This window comes from Vombatus ursinus, unplaced genomic scaffold, assembly GCF_900497805.2.
Source record: "Vombatus ursinus unplaced genomic scaffold, bare-nosed wombat genome assembly UNPS02005659.1, whole genome shotgun sequence".
NCBI classification, from domain to species: Eukaryota; Metazoa; Chordata; class Mammalia; order Diprotodontia; family Vombatidae; genus Vombatus; species Vombatus ursinus.
The window spans coordinates 13786882-13805857 of NW_020945437.1; positions in this window are offsets into that span (position 1 = coordinate 13786882).

Sequence of the window (18976 nt, forward strand, 5' to 3'; positions counted from 1 at the left end):
AAATAATTGGTCTACTCGAAAATCATGATTAAAAAAAGAGCCTGGATAGTATCTTTCAGGAAATCATAAAGGAAAACTACCCTGAGATCCTAAAACCAGAGGGTAAAATAGCCATAGAAAGAATCCAGTGATCGCCTCCTGAAAGTGATCCCAAATTGAAAATGTCAAGGAATATAGTAACCAAATTCTAAAATTACCAGGTCAAAGAGAAAATACTGCAAGTGGCCAGAAGGAAATAATTTAAATATCATGGAACCACAGTCAGGATTACACAGAACCTTGCAGCTTCTACATTAAAAGACCATAGGAGGTGGAAAATAATATTCTGTAAGCAAAGGAGCTTGGATTACAACCAAGGATCAACTCCCCAGGGAAAATGAGCATGATCTTTCAGGGGAGGAGATGGATATTCAACAAAATAGGGGACTTCCAAATCTTCCTGACAAAAACACCAGAGCTCAACAGAAAATTTGATCTTCAAAAATAACACTCAAGAGAGACATAAAAAGGTAAACAGGACAGAAAGATACAATATGTTGTTAATAAGGGCAAATTGTTTACATCCCTATGAGGGAAGATGACATTGGTAACTCTTGAGAACTATATTGTTATTGCACCATGTTCAAGGGACATGCATAAAAGGGGTGGATATAAGATGACTTTGATGTAATGATAAAAAAAAATCTAATCAAGTGGATTAAATGGAGCCAAGTAAGTGGATTTGTCTGATCTAAGAAAATGTACTAAGAGAAAAGGAAAGGAGGAGGCAGAGAAGAGTAAATTACATTATAGGAAAAGGCACAAAAACCTATTAAAGCAGAGGGAAAGAAAGGAGGGAGATGAGCATTGTTTGAACCTTGCTCTCATCAGATTTAACTCAAGAAGGGAATAACATAATCAGTTAGTTTTAGAAATATAACTAGCCCTGTAGGCAATAGGAGGGAAAAAGGGAAGGAAAAGGGAAGGAGGATAGAAGGGAGGGAAGAAATAGTAAGAGTAAAGGGGAGGGGGCTAAGAGAAAGGAGGTGGGACTGATGGAGGCAGTGGTCAAAAGCAAAACACTAGTGAGGAGGGAAAAAGGAGAAAGGAGAAAAAAAGCATAAAGGAGGTGGGAGGATGTAGAGAAAGACAGAGATGGTAATCATAACTATGAATGTGAATGGGATGAACTCTCTCATAAAATGGAAGCAGATAGCAGAATGGATTAAAAATCATAATCCTACAATATGTTGTTTACAGGAAATACATTTGAAAAAGAGCAACACACAGGGTCAAGGTAAATGGCTGGAGCAGAATATATTATGCTTCAGCTGAAGTAAAAAAAGCAGGGGTAGCAATCCTGATCTCAGATAAAGTAAAAGCAAAAATAGATCTTATCAAAAGAGATAAGGAAGAAAACTCCATACTAACATTGATAGATTTAGCCCTTCTCAGCAATGCAAGGATCTAAGACATCTTCAAATGTCTCATTATGGAAAATGCCATCCACATGCAAAGAAAGAACTACAGAGTTTGAATGCAGATCAAAACATGTTATTTGTTATTTTTTTTCTTCTGTTGAGTTTTGTTTTCTCTTTCTGGTGTTCCTCCTATTGGTTCTAATTCTTCCTTACAACATCATTAATGTGAAAATATGTTTAATAGGAATGTATATGTATAGCCTACATTAGATTGTATGCCATCTTGGTGAGGGAGGTGGGGAAGGAGGGGGAGAAAAATTCAAACCTCAAAAGCCTGTGGAAGTGATTGTTGATAAATCAATATAATTTAATTTTAAAAAAGGAAAAAGACAGGTATGTACAAAAATATTCATAGCAGTTCTTTTTGTGGTGGCAAAGAATTATAAATTAGGCTGTACCTATCAATTGGGGGTGGTTGAACAAGTTGCAGTATATGAATGTAATGGAATACCACTTTTCCATAAGAAATGGTGAGCAGGCAGATTTCAGAAAAATGTGGAAAGACTTGCATGATCTGGTGCTTAGTGAAGTGAGCAGAACCAAGAGAACATTATATATAGTAACAATAACACTGTGCAATGACCAGGTTTGATGACATAACTCTTCTCAGCAGTACAATGATCTAAGACAATTCCAAAAGATTCATGATGGAAAATGCTGTCCGCAAGTGGAGAAAGAACTATGGAGCCTGAATGCAAATAGAAGCATACTATTTCTTCTTTTATGTTTTTTTTTTCTTTTTTTAATTTTTTTTGTTTGTTTTTTTCTTTCTCATGTTTTTTTCCTTTCATTCTGATTCCTTTTTCACAACATGACTAATGTGGAAGTATGTTTAACGTGATTGTATATGTATAGCCTAAATCTTAGGGAGGGGAGAGGGGAGGGGGAGGAAAATTTAGAATTCAAAAGCTTATAAAACTGAATGTTGAAAACTACAAATAAATTAATTATTTTAAAAAAGGATAATGAGATATTCCTAGATAGGTGATGAGTTCCCAAGTTTCCTCTCCTTAGTAGTCTTCAAGTAATGGCTGAATTCCTATTTGTGTGTATGGTAGAATGTGACTTCATTTGCATGTAGATAATGCTGAATGGCCATTGAGATACCTTGCAATTTTTAAATTCTGTAATGCTGTTAAATCACAGATGCTTCACATATTCACAAAATATCTCTATGCATTTTATTCAATGTTTAAATTGTTCTTTTTCTTTTGTTTTTCTTTTATTTGCCACTGAGGATTGCTTCACAAACATATTCCACCATTTCTTTGAATTATTCACATCCACATACTTAATTGCAGAACAATACTCCATTACATTCATGAGCCAAAAATTTGTTCACCTAGTCCTCTATCAGGTTATGGTAGTGACTGTAGTTTGTTTTGATGTTTTCTATTATAAATAGAGCTATTATTTCTAGGTGAGTGGTTAATTTTGTCCTTTTGAATAATCTTTTGGGGTTATAATCTAACAGCAAGACCACTGGTTCAAAGGTTATTCACATTCTTGTAACTCTTGAATAATAGTTGGCTCAAATCATAATTCTACTAAGAGTGCAATAGTGTGATTGGTTCTACAATAACCACTCCAGTATTGACTTTTGTAGTCTTTTAATGAGGGGATACTTGGATTCTCAAAGTTGTTTAAATTTATAGTTCTCTTTCTTAAAGATTTTGTACTTTTTCATGTGATTGTTGATTGTTTATATTTCTTCTGTTAAGAATTGTTTATTCATATATTTTATGAATTATAAGTTGGAGAATATTCCTTATTGCATTTCAGATGTCAAATTTTTATTATAAATGTTACATACCAAGACTTAAAAATTTGCTTATTTGGTATGCATTACTTTTTTGTTGTGCTAAATGTTTTTATTTTTATATGATCATATCGATGGATTTTTGTCTCCTATAATTTCCTCTAAGTCATAGCTTGCTGGGAATTTATCACCTCTTCATGGTTGTCAAATATATAGCAATCCCTTGTCCTCTAGTTTGAGTGAGGGAGGTTGAAAGGAGGGTGATTGTGAGCATGTAAGTGTATATGAGAGAGACAGACAGACAGACAGAAACACACAGAGAGACAGATTGAGAGAGTCAGGGAAGACACCAGAAATTATTTAAGGAAAAAAGGATCCTTCCACAACTCCTATTCCTGCACTATTAATGACTTGACTTTACTTAATTTCTTCAACCTAGAAAGTAAATTCTACCCTGGAATTCATACCTTAGAAATATCTTCTATCTTTGGGGTCCTTTTTTCTGACTGGATGGCTCCATCGAGATCCTTTATTTGAGGAAAGTATCCTGCCATCTGTCTATTTTTCAGTAGGATGCTCTCTTCCTGACTTCTCCATTATGTTCTCATACCAGTTGTTTTCTCCCCCAGTTCAGTTTTTCAACTTAATTTTGTGTCTTTTCTTTTCTAATGGCATGTAAGCTCCTCCTTGGGCTGGAACAGAGGATAGAACACTAGTTCTGCAGTCAGAAAGACCTGAGTTTAAATCTGGTCTCAGACACTTACTAGTTATGTGACTCTGTACAAGTCACTTAACTTCTGTTTGCATCAGTTTCGTCATCTCTAAAATTAGTTGGAGAAGGCAATGGCAAACCCCTCCAGTATCTGTTCCAAGAAACCCCCATGGAGCCATGTAGAGTCAGACACACCTGAAACAACTGAATAAAAACAAAACAAAAAACATCTTGAGATCAGGGATTATCTTTATGTTTTATTGTATATATTTACTTGATGTATGGCACATGATAAATAATAAATATTTGTTGACTTTTGATAAATTAAAAATTTATCGGTCATTTGGAATTTATAATGTTACATCATGTGACTATTGAACTGTCATAATTTTTCTCCTAAATTCTGTCCATTTTTCTCAATATTTTTTGTTGAATAATGAATACCTTTACCAGTATTTGTGATCCTAAATTTGTCAATACTAGAAGACTTTTTACATATGCTTCAAGCTTTTTATTGTCTAACATAGTATAGTGATACATTTTCTCATGTCTGTTATCCCCTCTACTTGGGCATGCTTCATGGCCTATCTAAATTCACAGTGCCTGCAAATAGCCTTCTCCAGTTGTGTTTAATCATAGTAGTACCTTTCTTCTGAGATTACCCCCAATTTTCCCTGTCTATGTCTTTATACATAGATATTTGCATGTTGTCTCTCCCATTATATTCTGAACTTGAGAGCAGAATCTGTTTTTGTTTTTTGTTTATTTGTTTTGTTTTGTTTTGTTTTTTCTTTCTTAGTAATCCAGGTGCTTAACATGGTGCCTGACACATAGTAAGTGCCTAATAAATAGCAGTTGCCCACTTGACTAATTGTAGATCTTCAATCAAGGTCTGTACAATCACTGTTTGGGTACATGGTAGAGCAGATCACTTTTCAGGCCTATGGCAGACTAGATGTTATCTGCTTTCCCATGCACCTCTGAATTCTGTAAAGATTATCCTGTATCTTAGGGGCAAGTAATGAAGATGGGATATTCAGACATAGAAGGATGTTGATTTGAGTCAGTGAAGGGAAAACCCTGATTCAATCAATAATCTTTTGAAAAGATTCAGTATTTCAATAAATACATAGAGAAGTGGGACAGCCTATGGAATCATATTAGGGAAAGAAGATTTCTTGTTGAGACTGCATGGGTACACTTCATGGAGGTACTTTTTGAATTGGGCCTTGAATGATTTAGTAGGATGCAAATGTAGTAATTCTGGGGAAATATTCTAAGGCAAGATCATTTTCACGGGCAAAAGAATTGAAAAGAGAGATGGGAGAGATAGTGGACAATGAACACTGAGAATCAAAAGGATTTGGAAGAGGAGATTGCTGGTAATAAATATCCTTGACAGCATAGTCAAGTGTAAGGTCCTTGGGTGCAAAGATTATTGCCTTTTTAGTCTTTGTAATCTCAGTACTTACTAATATACCTTGTACCTAGCATATATATGATATTATACTATTATGCTTTGCATACACATTTCATGGCCCTCTTAAAAGGTCTTTGTAGACAGGAACTAGCCATCAGATTTCTTGGTACTCTCTACAATACCTTGCTTTGGGTCTTCTACTTGGTAGATATGCAATGCATGTAAACCGCTGATTGTGTTAAGAAGTAAAGGAATCAGAATTCTTAGTTTGATCCAAATATGGACTACACTTTTCCTCAAATCTAGTTTGAATACAACCTTATTGACCTAAAATTAGATGACCTATAAATAAAGTTACTTTTCAGTATGTAATATATTATATGTAATATATATGTATATGTACACACACAAAAAGAGCCTTATCTTTTTCAAAGGGATCTCATTTAAAGGTTGGTAAATCATAAATATTTGTGGATGCCTTATACGCAATATAGAATAGTAGATTTTTTCAAGCTAAGTTAAGCCATGTATGTTTAATTTTCCCTTCAGTCTCAGAAATGTTCATTTAACCATTAGAATGAAGCTTTTAAAAGTCTTTTTCTTTCTATTACTGGGGAGGGGTTATCAATAACAACTGTTAAATTAGGCACTAATGAACATTTAAATGAAATAAATAATTTAAATTTTACTTGGTAGCAGAGTACTGGAAACAAAGTGAGTGCCTATACATATATACATCCATATGTGCGCACATACATATATATACATATATGTCTATGCATATGTATCTATATAGATTTGTGTAGATACATCTCTATCTCTGTATCCATTAGATTGTAAGCTCCTTGAGGGTAAGGACTGTCTTTTGGCTCTTTTTATATCCCAGTACTTAGCACAGTGCTTGGCACATAGTAGCGGCTTAAGAAATATTTATGTATTGACAACATATATCAGAATGTTACTTTGTTGGCATAGAAAGCTTCTGGTAAGGAACTTCCTCTTTGAATGCATATCAAAATATTGTCTTCAATTTATAGCCTTCAAGAGATGGCTAAGTTACTGAGAAGGTATGAGTTTTGTCCCAGGTCATATAATCAAGTACATGTAAATATCCATATGCCAGGTACTAAGATCATTTTCTTGTAAAATAACAAATAAATATGAATTTATTAAAATCAATTTTGCTCACTATGGGAACAAATCTGTATCTCTCCTCTCACATTACAAAAACCAAGAGAAGAAAAGGACATCTATGATACATATTTATGTCAAAAATAAGAAAAGAAAGATCTCAAAAATATATAAAAAGTAGAACCTCTAAACTGTTGCCCTTTGATGGCCCATTATGGTGATGTTTACAGGGCTTGTTGTGCTCGAAGAAAATGGTATGTTATAATGGAAAGGATGTTTAACTAAAAATAAAATATATAGATTTGAATCTAAGATCTGTCATTACCTGTGTGAATTTGAGGCAAGTCTTTTAATTTCTTTGAGCCTCAGTTTTCTCATCTATAAAATCAATACATCAGACCAGATAACTCAGTTCCAAAATTGCTCTAAATCCTATGATTATCTGCTTCTGTGAGAGAAGGAAAGATCTAGGTGTGACCTTTTTGTATTGCAAGGGTACTTCCCTAGGTGTTTATAATTCCTAGTCAGCTTTTAATAATGGCTCATATGTACAAAGTAAAACACTATACACACATATACACATACATATATATATGTATAGACATATAAGTTGTTTCATTTGACTCTCTCAATAAGCCTGTGAGTTACATGCTATTATTATCTAGCCCCATTTATACATTAGGAAACTGAATGAGAGGAAGATTAAGTAACTTGCCCAGGGTCACACAGCTACTAAGAGCCTGAATCAAGATTTTAACTTGTCACCCTGATTGTGCTTGTCCATTATCTCGCCTAGCTTCCTTCTCTAAATAACAGTAGCATAATACATATGCTGTCTTTTTAATATTCCCAACAACCCTAAGAGGTAGGTACTATTTTTAACTCCATTTTACAAATGAGAGAATCAAGTCTGAGAGAAGTTAAATGGTTTTTCAAGAGTCACAGAATAGAATGTGTCTGAGGCAGGATTTGAACAACTTGACTACAAGTTCAGGAAGAACTTTGCCATGTGCCTGGTTTTTGTTCTTTTGCATTGTATGTTTCCTAAGGCATGTGGGGAATCTTTTGTTCCAGAAGATGCTATAAATTACTTGAGGCCTCAAACACAGTGATTATGGAGAGCTAGATAGTAGTGTATCTCTCTCACAAGATCAGACATATCCCTACCAAAACTTTCTAGGTCATTATCTATCTTAGAATATGATTGTTACTATCAATGGTTTGGGACTCTGATCATGATTATTGCAAATGGTATAAGTTTTAAAATGGTGAAATGTAACAAATTATTCTCCCCACCTTAAAACTTAATTGAGCACTTTGAGGCAGATTACAAAAGACCAGCACATACCATTAAAGGAACATGCATATTTAAACCAGTAAAGGTCATTCTAATATAATTATATTTTCTCTTAAGACCTTTATCTCTTCAATGGGTAGTGTCTACTCTATTATAATTTATTTGAAAGCTAAAGCAACATGGTGTAATGGGAAGAGCATTGAACCTTGAGAAAGAAAATCCAAATTCAAGTCTTGGCAGATATACTCTTAGTGAAGTATATGACCTTGGGTGAGTCTTCAACACTGTGGGTATATTTCCTTATTTATAAAACAAAATTGATAGAATAAATGATTTTTCAGTTTCCTTTCAGCTCTAACATTCCATGCTTAATCCTCATATTTAAATATTTACTTCTCTTTACTAATTGCAGAATGGAGAAAATATTTGATCTTTCTAACCCTATTCTTTGAGTGTGAAAACATCTAAGTGATTACATCCAATCTTTGATTTAAATTATCATTGTGATATTATTGTCATTCAATAAGGCTAGAAAATAAGCAATTGACTAGGTAAAAGCATAGAAAATAATGATACTAAAACATCCTCAAGTCTCCAGGGACTAAGCCCAATGTCAATAATTGATAATAAAACATAACACAAATAGATGAGCAACAGTATGTTGTCAGTAACATTCAGTAGAAGAATACAGTGAAAAATACTTATGATTTTTATAATTTTGTTCATATCTGAGCTATAATATCTTCATAATTATCCTGATTTCAATTTTTTTCTTTTTTTTGGTGAGGCAATTGGGGTTACGTGACTTGCCCAGAGTCACACAGCTAGTAAGTGTTGTGTCTGAGGCAGGATTTGAACTCAAGTCCTCCTGACTCCAGTGTTGGTACTCTATCCACTGCACCACCTAGCTGCCCTAATTTCACTTTTTTTGAGTAGCACTGTTCTGTATATGGATGATTTTCTCTGTAAAATCTAAAACAGCACTGTATATATGTGCATTTATTATAAGTATAAATCACTTCACTCCTGTTTTATTGATTTAATTGAATTGAATTCAACTAAATTTGTGGTATATTTCAATTATACTAGACCAGGACAAAGAGAAATTAGTTTCCAAAGTCCTAGGAATATTAATAGTGAGTTATGTGACATTGAATGAGCTATATAATACCCCCCCACCCTCAGCCTTAATTTTCTTATCCATAAAATAAATACCTGACATACCTGACATACCTACCAACAACCCAGTGCTGTTGCAGTGGCAAATCTTCACATTCTATTCATATGCCAGCTATTTGAAATCATGAATTGCTTTGTTTCTATCTTTGAATCTTTAACAACTTGGGAATAACAGCCACTCAATAGATTCTTACCAAATTGAATTACATCAAGTAAAATGTATAAATAAATCTTTTTTACAATCAAAGTATGTGAAGAAAAATTATCATATGTAAACTTGTATAAGAGTTTTTCTGCCTCAGAATATAATTATTATAGGAAGTACAAACTTCCAAATTAATGACAGTAAAAACAGATAATTTCAGAGTCCTAAAACATCTCACAGACACACTTGGGAGAATAGAAGACTTATCAGTCATTGTCAAGGAGGGAGGCTATCATATACTTCATAAAAGACTTATCATTTATATAATTTTCAGTGTACTCTTTCCTCAAGATCTTGGGAAGCTCATAACACAGCCCAGTACAGCAGAGGGAAACACAGATGCACAGGAAATGCTAACCAAGAATAACAGAGCTCTGTGCCTCTACCCTGTCACATGGGTTACAATCTATCTTTCTTTTGAAAACATTTAGGCCCAAATGCTAAAAATAATAGCCCAGCTTATTGGTTTTCTTTTTTATTTCCTAATTTTATCTACTCTCTATAGCTTCAGAGGGAGGAGAAAGGACTGAGAGAGTGTTCAGGGCAATGAATGTTGTGCAGTTACTGCTTCTTGCTCCCACGGCTGAGATGTCCTGGATTCCTTCATGTTAACAAAATATGTGTACGCATAAAAATGCATATTTAATAATACATTCCTATTGATAACTTTGTGAGGTACATAGTTCAAATATAATTTATATAGCTCTCTTTTACATAGAGGGTAACTGAGACTGAAAAATTACACCATCAAACTCAGCTAGTGCATAGGGAAAGACCTAGACACAGATTTCTTGACCCCAAGTCTAATACCCTTGTCACTATGCTATACTATCTCAATCAATAAATGACAAAATATTTATTAAGCACCAACTTTGCTCCAAGCATTGTGCTAAGCATTATGGACCAAAAAGAAAGAAGCAAAAGAAAGCCACTGCCCTCAAGGAGCTTAAAATCTAATTGGGGAGACAACATACAAACTAATATATACAAAGTAAATTATATGTAGATTAAATAAATAATTAATAAAGTGAAGTCATTAAAATTAAGAAAGGTTAGAGAAGACGTATTATAGAAGGTGAGATATTAGTTGGGACTTAAAGGAAACTGGGGATGCCAGGAGGTAGAGTTGAAAAGAGAAAAACAAATACATTCCAGGTATGGGGAACAAGCAAGAGAAAATACTTTCAGTTAATAGATGGAATGTATTGTTCTGAGAACATCCAGGACAGCATCACCAGAGGGGGCTATAGGATTTTGTATTTGTTCCCAGAGGCAAAAAAGTTTATTGAATAGGGGAGTGTCATGATTAGACCTGCATTTTAGGAAAATCATTTTAGTGACTGAATGATAGATAGATTGGAATGGGGAGGGGCTTGAGGCAGGCAAACCCACCATTAAGCCACTGCAATAATCTAGAGTTGTGGTGATGAGGTCCTAAGCCAGAGTGGTAGCAGTATCAGAGGAGAGAAAGGGGCATATTTGAGAGATATTACAAAGGTGAAATTGATAGGCTTTGGCAACAGATTGAATATGGGGGAGTGGGTGGGTTGATGAATGGTAGTGAGGGATCTGAGATGACTACTAGGTTGTGAGCCTGAGTAAGTGGGAGAATACTGTTGCCCACTACAGTAATAGGGAAGGTTTCAGGGGAAGGTTTAGGGAAAAAAGATATTGAATTCTGTTTTATATAATGAGCTCAAGAAGTTTATTGGACATCTATTTTGAGATTTCTGAAATGAAGAAATGGAGATGGGAGATTGCAGGTCAGCAGAAAGATTGGGAAAGGTTAGGTAGATTTGTGAATCATTAGCATAGATACAGTCATTAAATCCATGGGAAATTATGAAATCACCAAGTATATAAGGCATCTGAGTAACCATTGTCCTTAGTGTAAAGAAACTTTTCCTTTCTTTAATTCTGAACAAAGGGCTCACTCCCCAAGAATATTCTTTTTATTTGAAAATTTTCAAGATTCATAATGTTTTAATAAAAATGGTTTGTACTTCAAGAAAATATGATTTATTGCCATAAGAGAGTTTATTGATGCCCCAAGTAAAAATCAAAAGGAAGGGAAACTGGGCAAAAAGAGAAAAGGCTATTACGTATCAATTCAAAAGAAGATGGTGTTGATGAGAAAGAGAGATACACAGAGGCTATTCCAGATGGCAGTGACTCCAGAAGGCTGTCACACCAGCAGTGAAAAGATTTTATTTTTTTCCTAAAGGGACATATAAGAGACAAGTGCCAAATAAGCAGAGGGAACAGGAAGAAAATTCAGGGAGACCAAATTTCCAGTTTGACTGAACAGATGGATGGGTTCAAATTTTGCCCTTGATTATGAATCTAACTTTTTTTTGGTAGAGATTTATGAATTCTGAGCATATCCTTCACTGGGGCAAATACATCTCAGACTGCCTAGGAAAAGAAGTGAGTAACCTCCATTGTACCTTCCAACTTCAGAATTCTCTGATTCATTTGTTCTTCACTTCTACCAATAGTGGATTCTTGACCTTTTTCCTCCCACTACTCTAAGAAGGGCATATAGTGATCCCAAGCTAGAGAACAATGAGTTCTTAGATGATTTAAGAAGACCTAAAGATTTTTGGTAAATGAAACATATATTCTGGTTCCTTTATTTATCTTCCATTATGTGATAAAGGTTCTTTCTGTTATTGCTATATGAAACCAATAAATCAATAATTCATAGAATCCTAAACTGTTAGAACTAAAAAGACCTTAGCACCTAGAATGGTAGAATGCTCTACATAAAAGCTTAAGTTTCCAGGCCTAGCCTATCATTTTAAAAGAAGGCAAAAATAAGACCAAAAGAGTAACTGTGATTTATCTTTGATTGTATACACTTCTGGATTAGGCCTCTGAAGCCAGTCCCTTATTTGTTTCAGTTTGATACTGGAATGAAAGAAGACCAGAAGTACATCATTCAACAGTTAGTTGAAAGACATTTACTTAGCCATAGAAAAGGAAAAATATTTCACATGAAAATGTATCCAAGTTAGCGTAAGTTGATTTATCTGAATCGGTTACCTACCTCTTGAGTTTCCTTTTGTGGTCTCCCAACCAAACCTTTGAACCAGAGTAAAACCTTCCCATGTTTGTGGTAGTAGTAGTTGTTGTTGGCAACTCTGACAACCTCCTAGAGATGCCAACAAACTGAACCCTTAGCTTTCTTTAATCAATCTTAGTGCCAGTTCTATGTATGGTCTCAAAACCAATTATGGGAAAATTAGCTCAATTTTTATTTTTTAATTTTGGTGATTTAAATTAAACTGGGGTGATCAGTGGATTCTTTCAGTGTCTATTTTGCCTTCTGATTCCAGGATATTAGGGCAATCTTCTTTGATAATTTCTTGTAAGATGCCATCAAGGTCCTCCTTTTGATTATGGCTTTCAGGTTCTAACATTGTCTAACATTGTCTCTCCTGGATTGATTTTCCAGGTCAGTTGTTTTTCTAATGAAGTGTTCTACATTTTCTTTTATTTTTTTATTTTTTTTTTGCATTTGTTTGATTGATTCTTGATGTCTCATATACTCATTAGCTTCTACTTGCCCAATTCTAATGTTGAAGTAGTTGTTTTCCTCAGTTAGCTTTTGTACTTCCTTTTCCATTTGGGCAATTGCACTTTTTAAGAAGTTGTTTTCTTCAGAGGATTTTTGTATCTACTATTTCATTTGGCTAATTCTATTTTAAGAAGTTTTATTCCCTCCCCCAAGCTGTTGACTCTTCTTCTCATAATTCTCTTCTATGACTCTAATTTATTTTTCCAATTTTTCTTCCACCTCTTTTATATGATTTTAAGCTCCTTTTTGAGCTATTCCATGAGTTCTTTCTGGGCTTGAGATCACTTCCCATTTTTGTTTGGAGTTTTGCCCATAGGTGTTTTGACATTGTTGTTCCCTTCTCAGTTAGTTTCTTGATCTTCCCTGTCACCATAATAACTTTCTACGGTCAGATTCTATTTTTTTTGGCTCACCTTTTTTTCGGCCTTTTTTCCTTTATTTTCGTTCTGAGCTCTCCTACCAGAATGCAAGAGACACTGTCTCAGGCTTCTTGTGCCAAGGGACGCATGCCCTGGCTGTTTATTTGGTGCTGCACTGATATTATGCTTAGGCTCATGGGGACCCTCATGCCTGATGCTGCACTGAGGAGGTGAGATAGTGGGTAGCTGGTGGTGCTGGAGGCTTTAGGGATCTAGAAGCTTACATGGTGCTGAGCTGGAGCCCTAGTGATGGTGTTTGGGTATTACTGCATTTTCCTGGGCCTACATTGAAGCATCTGGAGGTCTGACTGTTAGAAGCTTCTTATTTGCCTGGGGCTGTGCTGAAGCACATGAGGGTTCTCAGAGCTGGAGTACACCCATTCCGCACGCTATGCGGAGGCAAAGGAGGGTGCCTGGTGTTGGTGTTTGCCTGCTACACTGAACTGGGGTTCAGGATCTCCCTCTAGTTTGCTGAGGTGAGTCTTACTTTTTCCTGGACTGCACTCCCCTTTTTACCCAAGTGAGAGAGACCTTGAAGATCTTCCAAGTTTCTTGAGCTAAAAGATTGTTTTACCCCATCTTTTTGCTGGTTCTGCTATTCCAGGATTTGTTTTGGGATTGTATTTTATGGTTCTTTGGAGTAAATATGGGAGAGTTATGACAATTTACTGCTTACTCTGTCTTCTTGGCTCCCAGAAGTCAAAAGTGACAGTAAAATTGTTTTCAGAATGACTTTGAGAGAATAAGCTATTTTTGCTATTATAAATACTCAAATTAACTGTACAAAACATTTAAGATGGTATTTGCATCCAGAGAAAGATGTGACAAATAGAAGTATGAGTAGAATAATTTTACATATATACATACATGTGTGTGCATATATATGTGTGTGTGTGTGTGTGTGTGTGTACATATGTATGTGTATACACATACACATCTATTTGTGTCTAATGGTAGCCATCTTTAAGATGGAAGGAAGGGAAGAAAAAAACAAATTTACATGATAATTTTGTTGTATATTTGAAAAGAATAGCAAATTACACATAGTAGATTTGCAGTTTCACGTGCAATCATTTTTTCTATTGTACTATATTATGGAAGTGCTTTTTTATTTCATAAATGAAAAATAAAAGAAAAGAAGAAAAAAATAATGGCTGCAATATACATTCTGAGTCCATCAGTTCACTGTCTGGTTGACAGCATTTTTCACCAGCAATCTTTTGGAACTCTGGTGGATAATTGTGTTGATCAAAGTTACTAAGTCTTTCACAATTTTTTATCTTTACAATATTACTGTTACTGTGTACATTGTTTTCTTGTTTCTGCTCACTTCAGTCTTCATAAGTTCACAAAAGTCTTCCTTGATTTTTCTGAATCTATCCCTTTCATAATGTCCTCCTGTCACATTCATATGCAATAACTGATTTAGCCATTGAACAACTGATGAGCATCACCTCAGTTTCCAATTCTTTGCTACTACATAAAGAGATGATATAAATATTTTTGTATATGTGATTCATTTTCCTTTTTCTTTTATCTATTTTTTTTAATCTTAGACCTTTTTATACTCTCATAATTATTGAGGACCTCCCCCAAAGAACTTTTGTTTATGGTTTTTACATCAATCAATATTTATTATATTAGGAATTAAAACATCATGGTTTTATTACAAAACTAGTTTTGATGTTGTGATCTCTTGAAAGGCCCATTGGGCCACTTGAACCACACTTTGACCACCTCTGCCTTAAGTTGTCCCTTTATGACAAATAATTAACAATTTAATTCAATTCAACTAATATTTATAAATTACCTATATTGATATGGGAGATACAAAGAGAAAAATCCATGCTTCCAAGGATCTTATAATCTAATAGAAGGAATACGACAGATGCACAAATATATATGATATCAAGCACAGTATGGCAGGAACAAAGGAGAGATTCAGGCAAACCATATTAGGATGCTTTAAAGAAAGTGATTACTTTAGCTTGCTGGGGGGTGGCGAAGAGGTGACATTTGATCTGAGTCATGAAGAAAGGAATCTTACCAAGTAGGAATAAAGAGAAAAAGGCATGTAAAGCATCATATTGGAGAGAGTTTATGAAGACTACCAGAGGCAGAGAAGGACAGCAAGGGATGGGAGATCAGTTAGTAGCATGTGAGTAGAACAGAGTTAGTGGGGATATGGTGGGGGTGAGAAGTAGTATTCAATAACTCTGAAAAACAATCTGAAATGGATCATAGATGATCTGAAATAACTAAGTAAGAACTTTGTGTTTTATCCCAATGGGGCCCACTATAAAATTTCCAGAAAAAAAAAAAGGTGATCTTGTCTAACATAAACATTGTAATGGTTATTTTGGTAACTTTGTGAAGTAAATTAAGAATTAATAATGTTCTTTGTCAGATAAGACCATGAACATAACTATTCAAACGTTCTTCATGTCCACATATTGAGATATAAAAAAGATATATTCTTGCCCTTTATCCACAGGATGATGGAGGACATTTTGCACAGAGTACATATAGGAGAGAGATTTCTTATTGATGGAGAGTTTCTCCAGATATTCCCATTTTTTTGGATGTCATCATCCTGATTGTACAGAGACCTGGAGAACTGTTAAGTTTCCTCAAGTTGACCTATAATCATTTGGAAGAGTGCAGCTTAAAAAAATTACACAGGAAAATAAAAGTAGATTAAACTCTCATTTCTGAATCAGTACATTCAGGTTGATGTATTTCTTATTGACAATTGAGTTAGCCAAACATCTGCCTCTGTTTGAGTCTATCTCTGTTTTTGTATCTTTGTGCTTACACATACATACAAACACACATACACAAACACATGCATGCACACACAAGAGAGATAGACAAGATCTATCTAATAAATATCTTTGCTAAAATCTTTTCTAGAAGATCTTGATCTACTGCTTTCAACTAAAGTCCATTGTTTTAACTCCAATAAATTCAAGGTAAAGTTAAATAATTGAGAATCATGGAATACCATGTTTTCAAAGGAATAAAAATTGCTGTTGGCATAAAGGGTAATGGAAAATTGTTGCCACCTATGCTTAATAATGACTTGTTCACAAAATAAGTGTTCTGAGATATCATTAAGTCCATATGAGGTTTTTGATCTTGTAGCTAGAGTAAGAAATAATAGAAAGACAATCTTAGTGCTGTTATATTATCTATAAAATACTAAAATAATTAAACTTTAGCATGTTGGTTAACAACTTGTAGGGAAAATATAAGGAAATAATTCAAGAATTTCACCAGATGAAAGGGTATGAGTTGGTTGTGTTCTACACTGGGGAAGAAAATAGTTTAGGCTGATGAATTCAGAGCTCCATTCAAGTATTTTTTTGTGGGGGCTAGGTAATGGGGTTAAGTGACTTTCCTAGGGTCACACAGCTAATAAGTATTATGTGTCTGAGGCCGAATTTGAACTCAGGTCCTCCTGAATCCAGGGCCAGTGCTCTATCCACCGTGCCACCTAGCTGCCCCTCCATTCAAGTTTTGAAGTAAAAGAAAAAGCAAAGGGTGAAAGAATGGAGACAAGTAGAATCATTAAGAAGGTATTAAAATAGTCTAGGCGAGAGATGATAAAAGCAAAGTTTAGTTGGTAGCAATGTGACTGGAGATTAAAAAAAAAAAGACAGATACAAGGAGTGTTTGTGGAGAAAAGTGATAAGACTTGGAAATTTACTGGAAGTGAGTGATCCTCACAGTCATCCTGTAAGATAGTTTATTTTATTATCACTATTTTATCGAAAAGTTTACTGAGGCTGAGATTGGTTAAGTGACTTAATCAGGATTATGCAGACAGTAAATGTCTGAGGAAGGATTCAGACTCAGATTTTCCTAACTCCAAGTCCATTGCTTCAGCTGGTATGTTTCCATTTAGTACCTCTATCTTAAAAAAAAAAGATAGTTCTAATTGTTATCAAGTCTTCTTTCATCCTGAACCTAAATTTGTTTCTTAGCAAGTTTCCCATAGTGTTGTTACTTGTGCCTTCTGGGACCAGCTAAAATAGTTCTGTTCCATAATGTGTCCACGATAACTAGATGAGCAATCATGGGCAAGTCATTAACCTCTGTCTGCTACTGTCTTTTGTAAAATAAGGATAATAACAGCATCTACTTCTTAGTGTTTTTTTGTTAATATATATAGCAGCACTCTTTGTAATGGCAAAGAACTGGAAATGGCAGGGATGTCCATCAATTGGGGAATGACTGAACAAATTGTGGTATATGATTGTGATGAAATACTACTGTGCTATAAGAAATGATGAGCTGAATAATCTTAGAAAAACATGGAAAATTTGCATGAAATAATAAAGAGTGAAAAGAGCAGAACCAAGAGAACGTTGTATGTAGTAACAGCAATATTGTTTTTAAAATAACTTTGAGTGAATAAGTTATTTGACTATTATAAATACCCCAATTAGCTATAACAGACATAGGAAGAAAGATGCTATCTGCATCCAAAGGGGGGAAAAACTGTTAAATAGAAGTATACATGGAGTATACACACACACACACACTCACACACATATACGTATATACCTATTTGTATCTAATGGTAGCCATCTCTAGCACAGCATGGGGGGAATAGAAAAAAAAGAAGAAAACATTTACATGACAATTTGTTGGATATTTTAAAGGAATAGCAAGTTATGCTTAGTATATGTACAGTTTTATGTACAATCATCTTTTTAATTATACTATGTTATGAAAATGCTTCTTTTATTTAAAAAAATATGTTCTATTGTAAAAAAAAGTAAAAATGAAACAAAGATATTTGGAAAGTGGTGTGCAAATCTTAGAGTACTATGGAAGTGCTAATTACTTTCTTCATTTAAAATTATTTATTTTTACATTCATTTAAAAAACTGAGTTCCAAATTCTCTTCCTTTCTCTAGTCCTTCCCTTATTCTTTGAGAAGGCAAGCTATATAGTATAAATGACACATTTGAACTTATGGAAAACATATTTCCATATAAGCAATGTTGCAGAAAAAGCAAGAAAAATAAGCTAAGTGAAAAAAATATGCTTCAGTCTCTATTCAGAGTTCATCAACTTTCTCTGAAGGAGCAGGGATTTTTCATTATTTTTTTCATTCATTTCTTGGGTCATTGTATTGACAAAAGTAAGTAAGTTTTTCACAGTTGATCACTGTTAAATACTGTCACTATTTAATATGACGTTCTCCTGGTTCTGCTCTTTTCACTTGGCATCAGTTCATACAAATCTCAGATTTTTCTGAAGCCATTATCCCTCATTATTTCTTGTTGAACAAAAATATTTCATCACAATTATATACCACAATGATATGCAACTTGTTCAGCCACCCCTCAAATGATGGACATCCCCTCAATTTCCAATTTTTTGTTGAAACAAAAATAGCTGCTATAAACATTTTTGCACATGTAGCTCTTTTTGTCTTTTCTTTGATCTTTTTGGGATGCAGACCTAGTAATGGTTTTGTTGGGTCAAAGGGTATGCACAATTTTATAGTTCTTTGGGAATATTTCTAAATTGCTTTCTAGAATAATTAGAACAATTTACAACTCCACTAAAGCGCATTAATGTGAGTGTTTTTATACATCCTCTCCAGCATTTGTCATTTTCCATTTCTGTCAAGTTAGTCAATTTGATTGGTGGGAGGTGGTACCTCAGAGTTGTTTTAATTTGCATTTTTCTACCTTTTAATGATTTAGAGATTTTTAAGTGCCTATTGATAGCTTTGATTTTTTTCTGAGAACTGTTTGTTTCTACCCTTTGACCACTTACCAAATGGAAATTACTCTT